This window comes from Cavia porcellus, unplaced genomic scaffold (assembly GCF_034190915.1).
Source record: "Cavia porcellus strain 051 isolate PalLab524CR breed Dunkin Hartley unplaced genomic scaffold, mCavPor4.1 scaffold_7, whole genome shotgun sequence".
NCBI lineage: Eukaryota > Metazoa > Chordata > Mammalia > Rodentia > Caviidae > Cavia > Cavia porcellus.
In genome coordinates this window covers 45,278,619-45,302,410 of record NW_026947490.1, presented here as the reverse complement: position 1 = coordinate 45,302,410, position 23,792 = coordinate 45,278,619, and the positions used below count along the sequence as shown (strand labels likewise).

General features: G+C 36.2%; 1 pseudogene; it reads left to right on the top strand.

Moving 5' to 3' along the window:
- The window catches only part of LOC134477095 (T-cell surface glycoprotein CD1a-like), a 31,403-nt pseudogene extending 13,391 nt beyond the window's left edge, over positions 1 to 18,012 (top strand).
- The last annotated feature ends 5,780 nt before the right edge of the window (positions 18,013 to 23,792 follow it).

Genomic DNA, 23,792 nt, shown 5'->3' with positions numbered 1-23,792 from the left:
CAAATGTCAATTAAGTGTTGCTGGTTTAAAAAAATAATTGCTTCAAATAGAATTTTTAAAGAATCTATAATAAAACTAAGCCTTCCAAAATTTATGTTCTTGATGTATTTTTCACCTTACATAGACCAAATGCTCTTTGAGTAAAGTGAATGTATTTTTAACCACACAATTAAGTATAGCAAGATGCTTGGTTCCAGGTAGTTGCTAAGCCACTGTTTCAAAAAAGGGAGTTTTTATGTGTATTTCACTGTTCCTATAGTTTTTGTGATGGCTTCCCACTCTTCTCTAAGAATAATGGACAATTTCCCATAGCTTACATCATAGTACAGGGTGATTAGAAGGTGATCATTGATTACATTACAATGATGTAAATAAAGGAAATAGTGCTCAGAGATGCAGACTTGGAGGGGTAGAGGATGAGGCAGGAAAAACAGTACAAAGGGAAATAATTCAAAAGGGTGAGAGGACAGAAAATTAGCAAATGCACTTGTATCTTTTTCTCCAGCTTGAAATAAAATATCCCCAGTTATAAAGTAATTTTTCAAGGGCACATAACTCTTGTCCATAGTAATTAGACTAGAGGAACGCGAGCAGAATGGAAGTTGGTATCCAAGAGAGAAGAAGCCTGAATGAAGAGTCAGAAGCAGAGAGGAAATGAGCAACTGAGTGGAGGCTCAAGGTTTTGGGAAGGACCAGATTTTATTTGTCTTAGACAAAAAATTTGTCTGTTAGTTGGAGAAGGAAGTCAGATGCACAATATTGGGGGTAGGTTTGTTTAGAACAGAAAACAAAGGCCAGGTTTTCTGAGAGAAACTAATAATCTCTGCAAGTGCCATGCTGTTTCTGCTACTCCTGCTGCATGCTGCTTTCATCGTAGGCAGTGACAATCAAGCTGCTAAGAACTTGTATTAATTCAGTTGCTGCACAGTGTGTATGTGTGTGTGTTGGTAGTTCCACTCATGTATATCTGGGAAATAAGAGTGCCACCTGAGTATTCCTGCATACTCAGAGTTCCAGTGTGAGTATCTCTGACTTTAGGTCTCTGTGCTCTTCTAAAAGGGATTGATAAACCAGGGGACCCTGTGGCAGCAATGTCTTGCTTAGACAACGATAGTTCTGAGTTCTACTTTGATAACTCTGTTTCCTCACTCTTTCCTTCTGAATGTCTGTCTATCTTTCTGCCTCTTTTTCCCAACAGGGATCAAGGCACCAGTCACTTTCCAAGTTACCTGGACCTCATCCTTTTACAAACACTCCTCAGCACAACATCTGATTTCAGGATGGTTGGATGACTTGCAGATTCACAGATGGATCAGCAGCTCTGGAACCATAATTTTCTTGTATCCCTGGTCCAGAGGCAATATTAGCAAGGACTGGCCCAAGCTGGAAAAGTTTATTCAAAGGAGCTTCATTGCATTTCATACAGATATAATTGCATCTCAATTTAAATGTGAGTTCAGTTCTCTCCTTGGGTGAAAGAATGGAGGGAGGGGTTGGAGTGTATGTGTTTTTGTATTCTTTTAAGAATAGGTTACTACTTACTCTGCATCTTAACTCCTCTCTCTCTCTAGCATAAATGTAAAACCACATACTCTGGGTGTGTGTTCAAACACAGTCTATGATTCATCAAAAACTTTGATCTGCTGGTATTTTGGAACACATCTCTCATTGATTGTGGGGTTGTGTTTTACAGTCTTTCCTCACAAATATCATTTGGTCATGCTCTCTTAGCTTCTGATTAGGTATCTTCAGTTTTCTCCTTGTTATTGATTCCTTCAAATGTGATTTTTTTCTCCTAGTCAATGTCTTTGGTATTCTCTTTCTGTGCAGTTGCTGTAACCATTGCACCCCATCCACGTAGCTTATTATGATCTCAGCACCCTCACTAAATCCTCCTCCACCACTCATGTCACCTTCATTGAACTGGTCCCTTTGCTCATGATATTAATTTGTTTCCTCCACCACCAACCCCTAATAATTTTTTTTTTTACTCTGAATCTCTAATGTTCCTTTCCTTTCAACCCCCCAAATTTTCTCCTCTGTTTCTTGTGGCCACTCGTTTTATTTTTTCCTCTTCCTTCTAATTCATAACCTTTCTTCCTCAGATCCCGTTGAATTGCAGTTGGCAACCGGCTCTGAGCTGCACCCTGGAAATTCTATAGAAGATTTCTACCAGTTAGCTTATCAAGGATCTGATTTTCTGAGCTTCCAAAACAATTCCTGGTCACCATCTCCAAATGGTGGGCAAAAGGCTCAGACTGTCTGCAAAAAAACAGTCATCATCGAAGAGTCAAGGGTCTAATTCATAGATTAATCAGTGATGTCTGCCCTCGATTCATCTTGAGTCTTCTTGATGCGGGAAGGCTCATTTTCAGAGACAAGGTCAGCTGTATAACTTTTCTCCAAAAATTTTTTATTTCACAATCATGCCTTCTTTTTCTCTTTGAGGATAAAAAAGAATCAAAATATAGACTATTAGCACCAGATTTCCTGAAGCAGGAAAGATATGTCTATCTGTGATATGGAGATCTGAATTCTAAGTCTCTGTTCCAGTCTTTAATTAAACATCTTTATGTCCTTTGTAGAAAGGCCTGAGGTCTGGTTGTCCAGTGCACCCAGCTCAAGACCTGACCATCTACGGCTGGTGGGTCACGTCTCTGGCTTCCATCCAAAGCCTGTGTGGGTGATGCGGAATGAGCAGGAGCAGCCTGAAACTCAGAGAAGGGACATCCTGCCTAATGCTGATGACATGTGGTATCTTCTAGCAACCCTAGATGTGGCTGATGAGGAGGCTGCTGGACTGTTTTGCTGAGTGAAGCACAGCAGCCTGGGAGGGCAGGACATCGTCCTCCACTGGGGTGAGAGGCTGGAAGAAGAGGTCTTCAAGCACAGAGGAGGCCCAGGTGAAAGTATTTTGGATTTCAGAGAATCCAAGTCCAAAAAGAAAACAAATATATAATCCAAAGAATAGGAGAGTTAAAAATGAGGGACTCATAGATGCAGAAGGATGTTGTGCGGTAGAATGAGTACAAAGAAGAGGGAAAAAAGAGAATGATGTGGTGGACACTCAATTGAACAAAAGTAAACCAGGATAATCCTCACAAATAGAAGGGTTAGGGTAAAATGAGATGAATCTGAAATAACATCCTTGGTTGCCCACAGAATCCACAGATTGTCACAGTTCCTGAGGTTGGATCTTGGTGGCAGTGACAGTGCCCCTAGCTTCTCTGACAGGTCTCGTGTTTTGGTTTGGGAAGTGCTGGTGAGTTCTTTCCATCTGTTTTTCCCCTTCTTCCCTCCTCCATCATTTGTCTCCTCATTTCTTTTTATTTTTTTTTTAATTTTAAAGAGATTAAGACAAAAGAGGACATAACAAAGCAGATCAGAACAGGACAGTGTATGCCACACAGTATTTCACCACAAGACAACCCGTAATTAGCAGTAACCACCATAATATCTCTTTCTTTGAAATAGTTGAGCATAACTTCATATACAATAGTATCAAACCTAACAAAATAATACAAAACCATTCAAAAGAATGAAAATATTACAGGGCATGCAGAACCCACTCACAAAAAATGAACAATGGCTACTCTATTATCTCATTTTCCATAGAAAATTTGTTTATACTATCACATATAGTAAAATCCAATAAGATACAACATGGTAGAACCAATGGAAACAGAAGGACAAAAGCATGTTAGGACTTCAGAGTAGGATGAAATTAAATCAGCACTGGCTATTATAATGTCTTCTTTTCTTCAAAATAGCTCTTCATACTATCACAGATAATAAAATCAAAGAAACCAGGGTAAAATCATTTCAACTAATGAATGCAAACATCATAAGGCTTCAAAGCAATGTAATGGGGAATCATGGTTACCATAAACTCTTATGTGCGCTTAACATTTCTTACGCTGGGGAGACTATATGGTGTTTATACAAGTGAGTTTGATTTATTTTGCTTATGTGTATGGTCTCAAGTTGTATCCATTTATTTATAAATATCTCAATGTGATCACTCTTTATAGTTAATATAGTGATCACTCTTTATAGTACTCCATTGTATAAAAATACCACAACTGTTTTATCCATTCCTTAGTTGATGGACATTTAGGTTGTTTCCAAGATCTGGCTATTACAAATTGTGCTGCTATAAACATGGGTGCACATATATCACTGTGGTATGATGTTTTCCGTTCTTCTGGGCATATGGCTGGAAGTGGAATAGCTGGGTCGAATGGGACTTCCAATTCCAGTTTTTGAGGAATTTCCAGACTGATCTCCACAGTGGTTGCACCAGTCTACACTCCCACCAACAGTGCAGGAGAGTTCCTTTTCCCCACATCCTTTCCAGTATTTGTTGTTGGTAGTTTTCTTGATACTGGCCATTTTTTATGGAGTCAGAGGAATATCAATGTTGTTTTAATTTGCATTTCTGTAATGAGTAATGATGATGAACTTTTTTTCAGGTATTTATTTTCTATTTGTATTTCTTCATCTGAGAACTGTGTATTCTCCTCATCTCCTTTTTTCTCTCTCCTTACCCCCCCCCCTCGTCCTCTTCTCTTCACTTTTTAGGTCTCACCTCCTTCTCTGTTTTCATCTGGTTTATACAGAATGCGTTGTGAAGCTTCTGCAAGTGCTCCCCCTTTGAAATGAGGACCAGCTGCCCAGATGCTCAACCTGTGTCCAGACCTGATCCTCTGCCTGAATGTAGCATGGTGGTGACATCTCTTTTACTTTCCCTGTGAAATCTTTGAAGGTGTTAATGACTTCTGAATGATCAGTTCTCCCTATAATCCGATGTAATTTTGCAGGATTTGATGTTGAGTGGAGTTCTTAAATTTTAAAATTCAATATTTGACCCTGAGTGGAACAGTGTTCAGGGATTATTAATGGATCACCAGAAAGATTTTTGATGCCAGCTCCTCCAGAAGGCCTTTTCTGACCCGCACTGGGAAGCAGTATCTCCTTTGTCTGAGGTCCCCAACATTTCAATCATACTAACTGTGTGCCTTACTTCCTACTTTCCTTGGATGTTTTGGAGGACCCTTACCCCTTTCAATTCTCCAAAACCTTAAAAAGAAATTATGTGAAAAAAAAAAAAAACAACTCCGTTCTTTGTGAATTGTTTTGCTTATAAGTGACACGTTCTCCATAATAATTTGTATTGAATTTACGCCAACTTTGTGGTCTTTGAAAAAATTCTCCCGGTTCCTAATGCCTGTGTTTTACTTGATACTCCCCATTTTTTTTTTGTTCTACAGTTTTTATTCTCTGATTTTCTATGAAGAAACCCAATGTTGCTTCCAACCACTTTTATTATCCAGCTACAGAGTGATGTTAGAATAAAACCAGGGTTGGGCAGAATGCACACCCTGCTACTCAGTGTGTTTTTTGGACAAGAAGCAGATTCACTACCCTGGAGCTTGTCAAAGGAAAAGAATCTGTGAGTGATTCTAGGAGTGCTGAATTATAGTTTGTGTTTTAGCAAAATCAGTAGGAGATTCACAGTGCATTAAAATTTGTGAAGCACTGTTATACAAGTGTGTTATTGAAGAGAATGAAAAAGAGAATAAGAGTATATTGTTCCTTAGTATTGAAATGGGGTCAAAGTAACTAATGTTTTACAGTACACTTTGATTATTAATGGAAGTTATAGTCAACATGGCTGATACTACCTTCATAGGGTAAATATAGTGATAGAGTTCTGTGAGCTGCTGTTTTTAGGGTTTTTTTTTCTAATTGAAGAAAGTAAATCAATTTTTTGTGTGCATCTGTTTAAAATATTTTCATACATATTTAAAATAATTTATTATATGGAGTATTTCATTTTAGTAAAACAGTAAGAGGTATTCAGTGTTTTACCTACCTGAATAATATAAAATTCTAGATTCTCAGCCTCATTATAATGGTGTCCAAACTATAATAAATCTATAAGTTAAATCAGTCTTGTATAACTCTCACCCTTGCTCAGATGAGTCAGGGATACATTGTTATAAGGTAGCTTAGTTGAAAAGAAGTCTGGTGCTTGTGTTTGATAATAGGGAAAGAGATACTTTTTCTTGTTCTCTGTATTGTGAGGTGGGGTATATAGCATGCATTAGTTCAAGTCATTTTTTTCAGAAAATCAAGCCTATGAAGAAGGTAGAGAATGGACTCACTAGAGTCCAGATTGAACAGTATCTGAAGCCTGAATGGGTGCTGGATTTCATAGGGAACCAATTCACTTCCACACACCCAGCTGGGTTTCGTCTTGTTTGTGACTGAAAGCTTCTGACCTGGAGGTGGGTGTTGGAGTGTCCACTGATTTTCATTTCCCTCATCTTCCTCTTCTATTCCTGAGATTGATTATTCAGTAAAATTGATTTATTTCTTTTCATTCATTTTCCTTACATGTGTCCTTATTTTGTTCAACTTTGTACTATTTTGATTTTAATGATGATATCTGAGTTACTCTTCCTGTACTTTTCTAATATCATGGACCAGGAATCAAAGTGCCAGTTAGTTATACACTGATGGCTAAGTGAGTGATTTTGGAAAAATTCCCTGGTTTTCTTTCTCATCTTCATCTGAACAGTAGAAAAATATATCCCTTCAGATCTTTCATGGAAGTGAAAAGAAAGAGCACTTAATAAATCATATCTCATGGCAATAGCCCTTAAATAATCAAAATGTTGGACATTTCCTCAAGGATTTCCACTTGGTGAAGTTCATGCATTCATTCATTTGTCCATCCATTCATTAATTCACCACATGTTCAGCTTGTATTATGCATATGGTAGTCATATTCATGGAGTGGTTCTAAAACTGTCTGAGAAGAAACCACAGCTCTAAGGCATTGAAAATACTGAGTAATAAATTTTTCCTAACTCCAAGCTAGTTCTTCCTTTGTGTTAGATGCAATAAATTTTTGTTGTCTTTGATTCATAGATTTTTCTCTTTATTAAGTCATTTTCTGCAAAACTCTGAAAATTGTTCCTTTCTCCACTGACAAGCATTATCTACCTCATTATGTGGTAAAAAATACAATTTTCTTTTTAATCATATACTCTTGTTATATTAAGCAAGTACTTTGTCTCCACTACAATTGGTTCATATTTCAGGAACAATAGTTTTCTCTAATATAATACAAATAATATATTTATATTATTTTAATATATAATATATTAATATATAATTAATATATTATATATTAATTATATATTAGTTTAATATAAATATAATATAAATTTCATCAAGAAACATTTGAACCTACCACTATAAATTGTGAGGCAGGTTTGTTGCCGGACTGTACTAAAAATAGAAGTGGGCATATAAACTTCCTCAGCTATCATAATGGGAAGCAATTGGGCAAATTTTCAGGATTACTGGGCAGAGAAGGGAAATGAGTAATACTGAGGGAAAACAAACAACTTCCTTTTTGAAAATGTGTCCCGAACTGGTTGTTGTCCTTCAGTCCAACTTGAACCATCTACTGATATTTGATTAAAATAAAAACTTGTGTTGAACAGTAAAATGTAAGACATCACTTGAAGTTTTCTAATTGATTAATCAATTAGGCTTTACTTTTGCCCTTAGTTTTTACTGGTATAAAAGAGAGTTGTTTGAAATCAATATAAAAATATGAGCGATTGTGATAGCGGTTAGCTTTGTAAGGAAGTGATCATGGCAACCACCAAGTATATACTGCAAAAGTAATAGTGGACACTTGAGAAAGTGTTTGCAGTTGTCAAAATGAAATGGGATATATATATATATATATATATATATATATATATATATATATATAATGCAAACTTTTATTCACTGCTGATAAACCCCCAAAAGTAAGCATATGATATGAGTTATATCCTAACTTACTATTAACTAAAAATGCAAACTTAAACAAGGTAGCATTTTAAATCATGAAATTTACCAAACCAAAATGCTGAGGAGGCCTAGTGTCTTCAGGGAGGTGGGATAGGAGAGGGTTTTCATGCCCTAATGGAGGTGTGGTAATTCTGGAGAGTTCATGTCATGCCTTCTCTCAGTATATTTATGGGCAGTCCCACTTCTGAACATATATGCCAGAGAGTGTTCACATGGTCCATGAGGAAGCAATGAGGTTGGTCGTGACATTTGTAGGTGTGTACAGTTTTGAAGCATAGTAGATGCTCAGAGCTGTGGGAGCTCAGTGGTAAACACACTGATGGACACATGGGGTCCTATGAAGCAGGCAAAATAGAGTAAACAAGGTGATACTGCAAAGACTTCAAGAGGATGATGAAGTATGGTACACAGTATACTACCTTCCATTGAAGTTAAAGTTGCACACAAGAAACGACACTATGTCTTATACATAGAAACAAAAAGAAGAGATGTTAGTACATCAGAATGTGGAAAAGGGAAGAAAATAGGAATAAGAATCAATAAAAACAATCAGTTAATATCACTTGTAGTTAAAAATACTTAAATTTAAACAAGACATTATTTTATAAGAACAAATTGGCATTGCCAAATTTGGATGACTGATCAGAATAAATGATACTCATGAGCCACAGAAGAGAAGAATGATAACTCAAAAATTTGTACCACACAACCAAAACTGGAAAATATGCTCTAAGAAGAGAGACTAAATTGGAATAACTTGAGTCAAGGGTAACTTCTCAGGTAGAAATCATAAAATTATGTAAGATTGTATAAAAACTTAATTTTATGAATTCAGATTAAAAATATACATAACAACAAAATCCTCTGGTTTTGTATCAAGGTTTTAGTAACTACTGTATTAGAAGGCTATGGAGTAGAAGGAATTCACGTGTTTTACCACAAAGTGGCACAGAGTAAAGAAATTTACATATTTTGCCACAATGTGGCAGCAGAGATTAAAACAAACTTTCAATCTCAAAATTTGCATTTTAAATCCCTCAGCATATCAATCAGTTTACAAATGCATGCTTCATTTCACACAATTCATTAGTGCTAACAATAATTTAAAATTCTCTGGAAAACCTATATTATTAAAATATATCAGTATAATATAAGACCAAATTCCAAGGGATACATTTAACCAGTGAAACAGAAGCAAAAAGGAGTATATTTAAAAAAAAAAGTTTCATGGTACCCTATAGAATGGTTAAATGTGGGTCACACATTTCTACCGGATAATAAGGTGAAAGGCAGGATCAATTGTAGTTTCAGTCTAGAAGCTGTTAAATGCATAGTAAAAGGATCTTACCTCAGAGCTCTCAAACAGATTCCAAATCTCCCATATTATCAGTCACATTCCTGTTGTTGGGTAAAAAATCCTTTACATCTGCAACTGAAAGGTGGAGAGGTTTTTTGGTTCACGGTTTTAGTGAGTTCAGTCTGTGGTTGGTTAGCTCCCAAGGAGAAATGGCATAGTGGAGGAAAGGTGCTCATAACATGGAGGCAGGAAGCAGTGGGATGAGGAATGAGCCAGAGGTGACAATACACCCTTTGAAATCATGTCTCCAGCAAAAACTTCTGCCTACCAGGCCCCTACCTCTGAACATGAGATCTTTGGATACATTTTAGATTAAACTCTAATACCTATAGAGCTAATTTATTTTTGAGCAAGAGCAACTTCTAGACTACACATTTAACATGCCCATGTTTCAGACACAAACATTAAAAACAGGCACAGTTTTGCACTGTCTTTGCAAATTAGAGTGATGACAGGAGTCTTTGGTTGTATCAGTGTGATGGCCTCCCTGATTTAGGTGACTGATTGTTAGGTGCTGTGCAGCTGTTTCTGTCTTAATGCAGCCAGAACGGGCATTGAGAGGACTTCATATCTAGTGGCCACTTGAGGTTTTTACCTTGGGAGACTGTTTGGCTGAGAATGCTTGTGTCCAAGGTCAAGGGGATGCTTTTATGTCTAGTCTCTAAAGAATTAGACTCACATGGACACGTTGTGTGCCTCAGAAACAGACCAATAAGAGGGAAAGGAAAGCAGGACTGTGTGGGAGGAGAGATGGATCTGTGCTGTGTCATAACAGAGGACCCAGACAATTTTATAGATACTTTTACAGCTGGCATGACTTTTCCAAGAATTCCGATAATGAAAGGTTGTGTCATATCTCTCTTCTTTCACATTTGTGTGGGATCTTCCCAGGGAGAAGTGTCTGTTTAGGCAAAGGTCTCCTTCCCACAGAAGGAGATTTTTGGAATGGGGCATATTGTGAATGGTCAATATACTCTGGAGCTCAGGGAATGAGGATATACGGTAGATGATGGCTGATTATGGCATTCACTAGGGCAAGCATATTTCTATGGGAGTGGGCATTTACTTGCTGGGTGTTAAATAGATGTATAGACCTCACAAGTAGAGTCAGTGTTGAAAACATGGGTCACAAAGTCAATGCAAGGCAAGTTTTATTAAATATGCATGGGATTCTATAAGCAATGATCTTCAACTAGGCCATGTCAGCAGAGGTTCTATTATTGGCCAGAGATCTCTGAGACATGGAGTCTTTTAAAACATTCAGCAGCAAAAATTCAGTACTACTGTCTGCCTTGACTTTTAGTCCTGAGTAGGCATACAGCCTAGATAAGTTTCTCAGATTTGACTCATTTTCTTATTGCCTTGAACTGACTTCAAGATTAAGAGGTAAATCAGTGAAAAAATGAACATTAAACATATGTGACTTGTCTAAAAATGCAGGAGACATTTCCTACTAAACAGAATTTTTCTGTTCTGGCTCTCATTGCTTAGATTTCTGAGGCACAAATTTTGGTTTCACATATAGTAGGATGATAAATTCTGTTAAGAAACAATCAAAAACGGGGGCTGGGGATTTAGCTCTGCGGTATAAGTGCCTGCCTTGTAAGCAGGCAGTCGTGAGTTCGATCCCTGGTACCAATAAAAAAGGAAAATGAAAAAAAAAAAAAAAAAGAAAGAAACAATCTAAAAAGGAAGAGGAGGTCTTTTATCCTATACATTTAGACCATCTAATTTGAACCAATTCTCTTATAAAGAATAGCTAGAAATAGCAATAAAATATGAAATAAAATCCACTTCAAGGTACTGAAGAGTCAACAAAACAAAACCCATTACTGGCCCAGTATCAGGGAGAGGCATGAAACTCACGGAGTTAATCCCTGTTCAGACAGTCCTCTTTTCATGACCTATCTGTTTAATGACCCATCTATAAGTCTGATGGCCATCTGCCATCTGGTTTAAGACCTGTTACTTGAATTTACAATCTATCTTTTCTTTGTACAGTTTTGTAGCCTTGTTTATAAAAGCCTCAATATCTTTTTTTTTTTTAATCAGTACTGGGGATCGAACTCACAACCACATGCTTGCAAGGCAGGTGCTTATGCCACTAAGCTAAATCCCAGCCCCTCAATGTCTTTTTTGTACAGTATATCTTATTTATATATTTGGGGTCTGCTTATCTACTATAGGTATCTGCTTATTCTGTGAGATGCAGTTTATAATACTGAGAAGTGAATGTTCTCACAGGCTCTGTAAGCCCTCAGACATATCATGGGAACCCATACTTTACACTTGTGCCTTAAATGACTGCATGTTAGAAGTAAGTGTAAAACAGGAGAATTAACTGTGCAGAGATTACAACACAGCTGCAAATTATCTTAGTCTACAAAATCAATAATGTAATTTTGGATTGCCAATGATACTAAATGAATTATAGAGAAAGATTGCATAATCATAAGTTCCAAATTATCCCTATACATTTTTTTTTTTTTACTGTAAATGAACTATAGGAAAATACTGACAGATGTAAGTGGAAGCGTAGTAATGGTGATTCAGTTTGTGGCAGGGCAAAGTCACGCATGCAGAGCATCATCTAAGGAAATGCTTTAGTACTCTCTTCATTTTGCAATTCAGTAGCAAATTATGACATAATGGAAGAATATAAATATGGAAGGCTAGCATTAATGCCAGGTAATGTAATACATTATTTAGGATATGAAATATACTGAATAATTAGTATTAATTGGAAAAGAACTATATAAATCACTAACAGGTAAGTTACAAAAGGTGAATTCAGACAAGAATGATAAGACAGTTCAGGGATCCGACAATGCTGCTACACTTGGAAACTATATCAGCAGCAACCGAAAATGCTTGACAAATTCTATGGCATTGTATATTCTTCAATCTTATTTTTAAAAGTTTGGTAGTAAAAGATATTGCAATGTTATTGCAGTTTGGTTGTTAAACTATCATAAAAGAGTACTACCACTTTTAAGTGACAGAGGAACATGGAAATATTAATATAAATTTAAAGTCACTTGAATTTATGATATTGTTACCCTAAAATCATCATCTACTCAGAATTCAATTTGTGATAGTCTGTAATTTTTAAAAAGAAAATTAATGAGGACAAATAGGACTCGTTGATCCATGGAGGGTGTGTTCTGAGAGTCCCAGTGGGTGGCTAAAAATGCAGCTAACCCCCTAAGTACAATTACCTATCATGAAGTTTAAGTTCTTTATTAAGTATTGTAAGAAAGTAACAATAATAACTAATAGGACAGTCAAAATGATACTATAATACATGAATGCATCTCTCTCAAAAATTTCATTGTGCTATCATCACCTTTCTTTGGGATGATGTGAGATGATACATTCCTACATATTAAATGAAGTGAGGTGAATGAAGAAGTACTGGCATGTAATGTTAAGTTACTGTCATTGGTCCAAAGAACAAATAATCCTTTTAAAAGATATATTAGTCAGCTTTGCCATTGTTGGACACAGTACTCAACACCCACAATTTAAAAGAGGAGAATTTTAATTTGGCTTATGGTTCAGGGGTTTCAGACTATAGCCAATTGGTTTCAAGGCAGAAACATGATGGCTCAAGGACATGGCAGTGGAAAGCTGATCTTCTTGTGGTAGCACATGTAGGTACTGAACTCATCATATGATCAATATTCGGTTGAGTATGGTTCCCTATCACCATCCAAAAAGCTTATATCTGAGCACATGAGGAATTTGGAGACACATTGTAGAACTAAATCATAACAAAAAGGTTATTAAAACACAAGCACTGAGAATATTGTAACAGTTGACCTGATAACCAGGACAGCTACCAAATGATGAACAGCAGGTAGCATATGGATACATTGGACAAAGGGGTGGGTAACATCCTGGGTAAGTTGCAGCACAAGCATAGTGTTCAGAACATTGCACAATTTAAAAGTTATGAATTGTTCATATGTGGAAATTTCCATATATTTTTTGGACCATGGTTGACCAAACAGAGGAGAGCAACACCACTTATATGAAGTGTCTCAGTTACTTTTGTTATTGCTGAGACAAAATACATAGCAGTCAAAGTTTATTGTCGCTTGTAATTTGTAGACGTTTCAAGCGATAGTTGCCTGGCTACAAGGCTGGGTGGCATTGCAGAGAGACATTGCAAAGGAGAAATAATTCATGGCAGGCAGAAGGTGGATGGGAGCAAAACAGAAAGCAGTGAAGTAGCAAGTTGTGGCAGCATCTCTCTTCTGTCCCTTACTATCCAGACTATATGTGAGCCTTCCCATAACCTAAACCCATAACTATGCCATACCAAGCAGTGGACTAATATAGTAATCACATACCCTTAATCCCAGCATCACGCACTCTATATCCAGTTACCTATGAAATGCTTTATCTATGACTCCATGAAGTTATGGGGTGACATCTAGATACAAACCATAAGAAGGGGATTACTGTATTAACAAAATAGTGGATTCTAGAAGACAAACCACAAGTATTCTAGAAAAAATATGTTTTAGATTGGTGTACTCAGCAATGACCCAGCATGTTATTTAAGAAAAATTAATGCTAAATGTAGACTGATATTAGAATTCAAATTCAATACACATAATTCTCTGCAAACACTAAAGAATTAAGAAAGTGTGTGTGTGTGTGTGTGTGTGTGTGTGTGTGTGTGTGTGTGTGTGTAAGGGCCACAAGGTGGGTAATATATTATTTCCCCTTTTCTAGTACATGCAGAAGAAGTCCATGCGGCCAACTGTAAACATACATACGCACATACCTGGCTGGCTTGGACATGATGTTTCAGGAACACATGTTGGTGGATGTCTTTGTTATCATAGTTACCCAAGATACTGTGTTTGGAAAAATAGAACAGTAACAGGGATTAAGATATTTTTTAAGAAAAATAAAATGATAATACCCTGGAAAGGATACTTTTATGCTTAATGTATTGAAGCTTTAAAAAAAAAAAACTTTGACCTCAAGTTTTAAAACACTAAGACTACTGGTGATTTTTTATGTTAATACAGGACTTAGAAATTGATCCCATAAGTGAATCCATGCAAAAAGATCTCAATAATCCACAGAGAAACTGTGATCATGTTGTAATTTTTAAACATTCTTGTCAAAATAGTCTAAAACACTTGTACTGTATGTTGTATACATAAAAGAGACCAAACAATAGTAAAATTAATGTTTATTTAGCACACTGAGTTGAGAGCACTAGAAAGATCCAGGATTACAATGTTTTGTTTTCTAAAACTTCCTGAGTATTTTAAACATTGCTCATCATACAACATGAAGATATGGAATGTCTTCTACTGCATTTAAATTTTGTACTCAGGCTAGGCTGGATCAGCATTCAATAGTTTATACTTTTGAGACTTCAAAGTATCCTTAGGACTTTCTCAGAGAATTCCTTTATTGTGGAGATTTCTGTTCTGTTCTGTATTGGACACAGCATTTTCTTCTCACTTTCCTCATATGGCTGATGTCTTAGAGTCATAAAGTTCCTTGAATTTCCTGTCTACAGACTCACAAACAGCACCAGCAACACCTGTTCACAGTGATTTCTTCTAAAACATCTTTTGCATTGACTTGAAATCTCACTTCCAACACTGTCAGTTTCCTGTTGTCATTGTCACTTTTGTCTTTGTTGTCCAGTTCCTATTGTAGTTTGCATTCATGTAAGATGCCACGTGGACTTCTTACAGGAACATAAAGAGATAATACAATGTCATGGTTTGCGGTCTGTGAACAGAACAGAACAGAACAGAAGTCATTGCAAAACCGGGAAATAAGTGATGTGATTAATCACCAATTATATGCACATTTGATAATTCTGTGATTTGTGAACTGAAGAGCTAGTGGTAAAGTATGTGAATCATATAATATTTTTTAAACTCTCTTTAATGAGAAAAAAAACAGAAAAAGAGTACAAGTCATACAGAATTTCAAAAAAAAATAAACAGTAGGAAATCACTAGTTAATAGATTACATATTGTCATCTTAGAAAAAGTTGTTCAAGTTACAAAATTAAAGCATATGAAGTGGACATTCAAACAGTTCTGTTTAATGAACCAACAAAACTCAGTAATATAGTTACCTGTCTTATACACTTAAATATATATGCAGTTATATCCTTTAGAGCACTTTCTTTTCCTCTCTTTTATACAATGACAATTACACATTTTGGGTTTTATTACTCCCACTGTTCTTATTACTTTTTATTGAAGAGAATAAAACCAAATGTGACATAACAAAATAGAGTCAGTCAAATCAAAAGGATGGACATAATATGTAATGTAAAAACAAAATACAAGATCAACAATGGTTGCTTCTTGCTATACCATCAGTTATCATAAAATTGAACCAAACAGTAAAGAACAAAACAAATAAAACCAAAACATTGGAGACATTACAGGACCTCAAAAGAAGATAATAGTCAAACTAGAATTGGTATCATAGTGAATCTTATTTTCTTCACAGTTGTTGCCTGTACTCTCAAACTTGGTACTATCAAGCAAAACAGAATAGAGGAAAATCAGTGAAAACAAGATGGTGAGAGCAATACAGGTATTCAAATCTGGTTAATAGGAAATCAAAGTGGGTTACTATAATATATCCTTGTATTTTTTATTTATTATTCCCTTAATTAAAAAGATAAAAATAAAAAAGAAAATAATAAAAAAGGAGATTGAGATAAAAGAGTACATAACAACAAAACAGCATAGGTCAGAACATAACCATTGAAGCAAAATAGTGTTTTAACTCCAGATATCCCAACATAAAAATAGTTACCATAGTTCTCTTTCCTTGAAATCTTTGAATATGACTTCATATACTGCAGCATCAAAAATATTAAGACAGTGTAAAAACATTCAAGAAAATGACAGTATTACAGGTTTATTTAGAACCAACTAACAGAAAATGACAAATGGTTTCTGTATAATCTCCTTGTCTATAAATATTTTTGTTTATATTATCACATATAATAAAATCCAATAAGATACAACATGTTAAGACCAATGGAGACAGAAGAACCAAAGCTTGATGGGACTTCAAAATAAGATGATATTAAATCAGGACTAGCTATTATGATGTCTTGTTTTCTCCAAAATAGCTGTTCCTACCAGCCAACCTTCTCTGCCTCATTTCTGTTATTAGTTGTCAGTTTGTCTTCTTCATTTCACTTTCTGCTCCATTCATTGTGGCCTCTCTGCCACTATTTCTGGAACCGTGGCATTTTTCTTTTTTAGAACATCCTGCAGTAATCTCTGTAGAGTTGAGTTGGTGGTTGCAAATTCCCCTAGATCCTCTTTATCCTGGAAGCACCTTGTTTTTCTGTAAATATCTAGGGAGAGTTTTGCAGAATATACCAGTCTTGGCTGGAGGTTATTATCTTTCAAAGCTTGAATTATTTCCCCCACGATCTTTGTGATTTGATGGTTTGTGCCAAGAAGTGTGCTGTAATTCTGATGGGTGTTCCCTTGTATGCGATCTGTTTCTTGTCTCTGACCACTTTTAATATTCTGTTCTTATATTGGATTTTTGGAATTTTGATTATTATATGCCTGGGTGTAGCTCTGTTTGGGTTGTAGGTGGCTGGGGTCCTGTATCTTTACCTTTTGCTAAATTAGGGAAATTCTCCTGGATTATTTATGCGAATAGCCTTTGTAGTTCATTTGTTTGTGTCCCTACTTCTTCCTTTACATTATTAATTCTTAAGTTATAGATCCTATTATCAACTTCTAGCCTTTGTATCATTGCTGTTTGTTTCCTTGTTATTTTAAAGAAGTTTTTCATTTCATGCTCTCACATTACCAATCTGCCCTCCAGTTCGGATAATCTATCCTTAGTTTCTTTCAAGCTGTTATGCCAGATTTCAATAGAGTTTTTAGTTTTCTGGTAATCTCTTTGAACCTGCTTCACATATTCTATGTTTTCTCTATTTTCTCCATCAAACAATTCTCCCTTTTTTTTTGTTCTTCCATTCCACCATCTGTTATTTCTAGGATGGTGATTAGCATTTATCTAACTATTCTACTTATATCTTGCTTTACTTCGTTAAATACTTCACTTTTGAACTCATCTATGAGGCTCCAGAGACATTGCTTTATGTCTGTTGGTACTATGTCTGATATTGCATGTTTTATGTCCTCATTCTCCTTTGCATTTACCTTTCCTGGATCAGTGTTTCTCAGGATTGGGGACTGAGGACCCTTTCTTGTTGCCTCTTTTTCTCATATTTTTTGTTCCTTCCTTACAGGCGTATATAGGAGGCCCAGTTTCTTTTTTTGTAGGTTACAATTTGCTTGAATCTGCCAGCTAGGTGTTCCAGGTAACTGCAGTGTACTAGGGAGACATAGACTGGGGCAGCATATGTAGGGCCTGCCCCAGCAGGTCAATCTACTGAAGGCTTCACTGCTGGGGTACACTGTCAGACACTAGGACCTGGTTTGGGCTAGCCTACTGGGTTTTAGTCTGCTGCATCACCCACTTCAGGCACTCCCCACCAATCCCTCTGGAGAGGGAAATATGCAACTAAAGTCACTGCAGTGTCCTGTTCTGGCTAGTCTGCCCAGTCCCCAAATGTCCTCTGTTGGAGCCTCCTAGTCTATGAAAGGGTACCCGTTCTTCTCACTCATCTCAGGTCGATGCAGGGCTCCCCTCCAGTTCTGCTCTCAACTCAGTTCACCAACTCCCACTTTCAGAGCTTTCACGTCTCTATCCTTGCTGTGCCAATTCAGATTCAGCAGCGGTAGCAGGAAATTCAAATCGTGGGTTCCAGCTTTGGTGCTGAGATTTTTCTTTTCTGGTAATAGCACTGGGATTGCATTTCCAGTTGGTTTCTCTCATCTTAGTTCATTCCTGGGTTGGCAGGGTATATCTCCCCTTGCTTAGGACTACTCACACTGCACCATTCCTGGATTCTAAGCTGGCTATGTCAGAGAGCCTCCATAGCTGCTGTTATCTATCCATGATGTTCTTCTGGAAGTCTATTGAGTTTTTGTATCTTATGTAATCTTATAATTTCTCACACTAGGGAGACTATATGGTATTTACACATGTGAGTTTGATTTATTTCACTTGTGAGTATGATCTTGAGTTGCATCTGTATACATACAAATATCTGAATGTGATCATTCTTTATAGCTGAGTAGTACTCTATTGTTTCCAAGATCTGGCTGTTACAAATTGTGCTACTATAAACATGGGTGCACATACATCACTGTGTTATGATGTTTTCAGTTCTTCTAAGAATATACCCAGAAGTGGAATAGCTGCGTCAAAAGGAACTTCCAATCGTAGATTTTTCAGGAATCTCCAGACTGACCTCCACAGTGGTTGTACCAGTCTACACTCCCACTAACAGTGCAGATTAGTTCCTTTTTCCCTTGCAGCCTCTCAAGCATTTGTTGCTGGCAAATTTCTTGATCTTGGCCATTCTTTCAGGTATAGGATGGAATTTCAGTATGGTTTTAATTAGAATTTTTTCTAATGACCAATGATGTTGAACATTTTTTCATGTATTATTTGCCATTTTTGTTTCTTCATGTGAAAACTGTGTATTCATCTCAGATGCTGATTTTTAAATTGGGTCTTTGAATTTTGGGGGTCTGATGTTTTTTAATTCTTTATTGTAGACAGAAGTGCTTTATCTGAGGGAGAGTTCACTAAATTTTTTTCCCCAAACTGTGTGTTTTGTTCTCACTATGCTAGAGATTTCTTTTGACATGCAAAAATCCTTTAATAGGACAAAATTCCACTCATAAATTCTGTGAAGTATTTCACGTGTGGTTTGATTCTTTTGTTCATGAATTCTCTGCCTATCCCTATGTCTTCAAGATTTCTACCTACTTTGTCTTCCAATAGAGCTAGTATTTCTGTTTTAATATTTAGATCTTTGATCCATTTACACTTTAATTTAGTAGTACATGGTGATAGGCATGTGTCTAGCTTTAGTTTTTGGCCTATTGAGAGCCAATTTTTCTAGCACCATTTATTTAAGAGACTATCTTCCTTCCAGTGGACATATTTGACCCTTTTATGAAAAGTAATGTGGTGGAGCATGTTTGTACCTGTATTTGTATATTCTAATCTATTCCATTGAACTTCAGGGATGTTTTTATTCCAGTACCATTCTGATTTTATTACAGTAGCTTTGTAGTATAACTTCTAGTCAGGGATTTTGATGCCTCCTGCCTTGCCTTTGCTGCTTAGAATTGCCTTTGCTATTCTAAATCTCTTCCAATTTCAGATGAATTTTAGGAGTGATTTCTTTAGATCTGGGATATATGTTACTGGTATTTTATTGAGATTGCACTGATTTTGAGTACTAATTTTGGGAGAATAGCCATTTCCACAATGTTTGTTCTTCTTATCTGTAAACAAGAAATGTCTTTGCATTTTCCAAGGTTCTCTTAGATTTCTTTTTATAGGATATTATAATTTTCACTGAATAGATCTTTCACTCCTTTTGTCAGACTGATTCCAAAGTATTTAATTTTTTAAGTGCTATTGTGGTGTATGTGGCTTCTCTTATTTCTCTCAGTGATTTTGTTGTTAGTGTATAGGAATGCTATTGATTTATAAGTGTTGACTTTGCATCCAGCTACATTATTTAATTTATTATATCTAGGAGTCTTTCAATGGAGTTCCGGGGGTCTTCTATGTAGAGTATCATGTCATCTGAAAATAATGTAATTTAACTTCTTCTTTTTCTATCCTTGCTCCTTTTATTGCTCTCTCTTTTGTAATTGCTCTGGCTAGTATTTCCAGCACTATGTTGAATAGGAGTGGTGATAGTGGATATCCTTGTCTTGTGCCTGATTTCAGGGTAAAGGTCTTCATTGTTTGGCCATTTACTATGATGCTGACTGTTGGTTTGTCATAAATGGCTTTTATCATATTGAGGTAAAGACCATCTGTTCCAATTTTATGTAAAGATCTTATTTTGCATAAATGTTGGACCTCATCAAAGCTTTCCTGCATTTATAGAAATGATCATGTAGTTCTTATTTTTGGTTCTTTGATATGGTGAATTATATGTATTGATTTGTCCATGTTGAACCATTCCTGCATTTCTGGGATGAATCCCACTTGGTCCTGGTGTATAAATTTCTGGATGATTTGATGCATTCTGTTTGCCAATATTTTATTGAGATTTTTTGCTTCTATGTTCATTAGAGAGTTTGGCTTGTAATTCTCTTTTTGGGTTGAGTCTTTTTCATATGAGCCAGGGAGTGAATAATTCAGCAATTCTCAAGAATCAGCCATGCTGGAACTGGGAAACCAACTGATAAAGTGAGCCAGCCTTCTTGGTAAGTGGCATTAGCTGTGGGTGAGCCACGAAGATAATACATCAGTGTTTCTCAAATACCAGTCATGCTGGACCTTGCAGGACCAATCAAGAAAGCAACCATCCAGGCTTCCTGGTAAATGGCATGAGCTGCATGCATACCAGGAATAGAATAATTCGTTGTTTCCTGTGAGCCTAACTGGCTTGCAGACTGAAAATCAAATGTCCCATGCCTCTCCTCACCCTGCCCCATTAGCAAGTTGATCGTTTCAAAGTCAGCTAGAGTTGATAGCAACTAAGACACATAAGCAACTAAATGCTTGTATTGTTTAGTTGATTATGGTGACCTGGGGCCAGAGGTCTGAACATTTCTTGGGAGGATGACAGTGCACAATATAGCAATACAATATGTCTATCTTCTCTTTGAAGGCCAATATTGTTTTCACAGTTTTGCTTTGTTCTAATTGTTTTGCTCTATTCAATATTTTGTTTTGATTGGTTTTATAGTGTTCCATTTTTGGTTTGATATTGCTATGCCTGATTGAATGGACAACTATTGTGAAGATAACAAGATATACTATGGTATTTATTACTGCTATCCCAGTGTCCTGCTCTGAAATTCTGTACCAATTTCACTGCATTGTCTTGTTGGGCTTTGTTCTATCTTGTTTTTTTGTTTTTTTTTTTTTTTTTTTTTTTAATTTTACTATCTTTTTAAAAAAGAACATTTATTCCATATTTCTTTATGGTTCTTAGGAATGAGTGTTGAACTTTATCAAAAGCTTTTTCTCCATCTGTTGAGATGATCATGTGATTTTGGTCTTTAGCTGCATTGATATAGTGTATTACATTTATAGATTTTGTGTATGTTGAATCATGCTTGCATTTCTGGGATGAATCTTAGTTGGTCATGGTGTATAATCTTCTTGATAACTTGCTGCATTCTGTTTGCCAGTATTTTATTGAGGATTTTTGCAATTGTGTTCTTAGGGAGATTGGCCTGTAGTTCTCTTTTTTGATTGGGTCTTTCTCTGGTTTTCATATAAGGGTAATACTTGCTTCTGTAATAACTTGGACCCCGGTATAAAATCCAAGGAAGCAAGAGACTGAAATTTGGGGAGCAAAGGCTTTATTAGACCAGGCCTGATGACAAGTTTCCAGGAGCCAATTTGGAGACTGCATGCCAGAGACTGAAGGGAGGACTTTAAAAAGAGGCTGGAAGAAAAGTGGGTGGGGGAGAAACAAAGAAACCTGCAGAGCCATAAAACTTGTTGACCCTAATCTGGAAACTGTATAGCTGTCCACTTAGTTCTGACAACCTCGGGAGCCTTTGGCACCTTTTGAGTTACTCCCATCCTGCAGATAAGAATTATCTGCAATAACATTTGGAGAAGAAAGTAGAAAGCTAATTATCTCAGGACAGTTCATTAACACTAACAGGTGGGAAGAGGTCAAAAGTTACAAGAAGCTGAAACTTAAGCCTTCACAAGAATTTGGAACTTAACCCTTTTGTTGCATTAGGGTTAAGCCACAACATTTTCCTGTAATTTCTTTGAAGGTAAGGCACATTTTATGACAGACCTCCACCGGGTCAGGAAGAGGTCACCAGAAACCCAAAATCTTTATGGCCTAGCCATAAAGATAGATAGGTAAGGGGAAGAGGGGAGGCAATAAGGCGCCATACAGAACAGAAAACGGTGGTTATGTTTTTATTTCTTTCTGGGGAGGGGGATCAAAGTCAGGTAAAGGGTTATGCTAATAAGCAAATCTCCCTGCACACAAGCAAGTTACTTCAAACAAGTGTAAATTAGAGGGCCATCCTGGTTTTCTTTAGCTCTTTAGCGGAGAATAGAGGCACCTAACAGTGATTAACAACCCTTGTTAGCTTGTTTTATCACTACTTCTGTTGTTTGTAGAGGGCAACAATGGTTAACATATCATTTAGTTAAGGCTTTACAATTCTTTACAGAGAAGAGCATTGATTAACATATCAATTAGGTCCTCCAAAGGCATAAGAAGAAAAACACATACAATAGCCCATGTTATGGGTTTTGTTATAATACACATATAATGAAGCTATTTTCTTAGAGTACAACAGCTTCCAGGAATGAGTTAGGAAGAACTGATTCCCTTTCAGTTTCACTGAAGAGACTGGGGAATACTGGCATTAAGTCTTCCTTGAATTTCTTGTAGAATTCCACAGTTTATCCATCAGGTTGTTTTTGTTTGTTTGTTTGTTTGTTTGTTTGTTTTTAAGGTTCTAATTACATTTTCAATTTTATTAACTGAAATTGGGTTATTCAGTAATTTTACAGTTTCTCGATCCAGCTTTGTTAAATCATATGTATTTAGGAATGTGTTCATTTCTTCTGTGTTATCAAACCTATGAAAATAAAGGTTTTCAAATTAGATACTGATGATCTTCTGTGAATCCACAAGGTGTGTAGTGATTTCACCCCTCACTTAGTGCATGCATTTGAATTATTTTACTTTTTAAAAATAAGGTTTGTTAGAGGCTTATAAATTTTATTTATTCTTTCAAGAACCAACTCTTTAATTCATTAATTCTTTGTATTGTTTTCTTAATCTCTACTGTGTTAGTGTTTGCTCTGATCTTTATAATTTCCTCCCATCTTTTGGCTTTGGGCTTTACTTGTTCTTCTTTTTCTAGACGCTTGTGATGGAGGATCAGATTGTTTATTTGTGTTCATTCTGTTTTCTGATGTGGGAGATCACCACAATAAATTTCTATCTGAGGACTGCTTTCATTACTTCCCATAGGTTCTGGTAATTTATATTTTTGTTTTCATTTGCTTGTACATATTATTTAATTCATTCTTTATCTTCCTATGTGATCCACTGATTGTTTAGGAGTGTACCATTATTATTATTTTGTTTTTTATTTAAAAGGAAAAAGAGAAAAAACAAAAACAAAACAAAGCAGTGTAAGGGTACAAGTAATACAGAACTACAAAAAAAAAAAAAAAAACAGTAAGAAATCACCAGTTAATAGATTACATATTATCATCTTAGAGATAGTTGCTCAAGTCACAGTATCAAAGCATACAAAGTGGACACTCAAACAGTGAGACTGCAAACAGTTGTGTTCAATGATCCAACCAAAAACATTAATATGGTTAGCTATTTATCACCCCTAAACACACTTGCTGCTGTATCCCTTAGAGCACCTTCTTTCCCCCTCCCTTTTATAACAAAATTTACACATTTTGGGTTTTATTACTC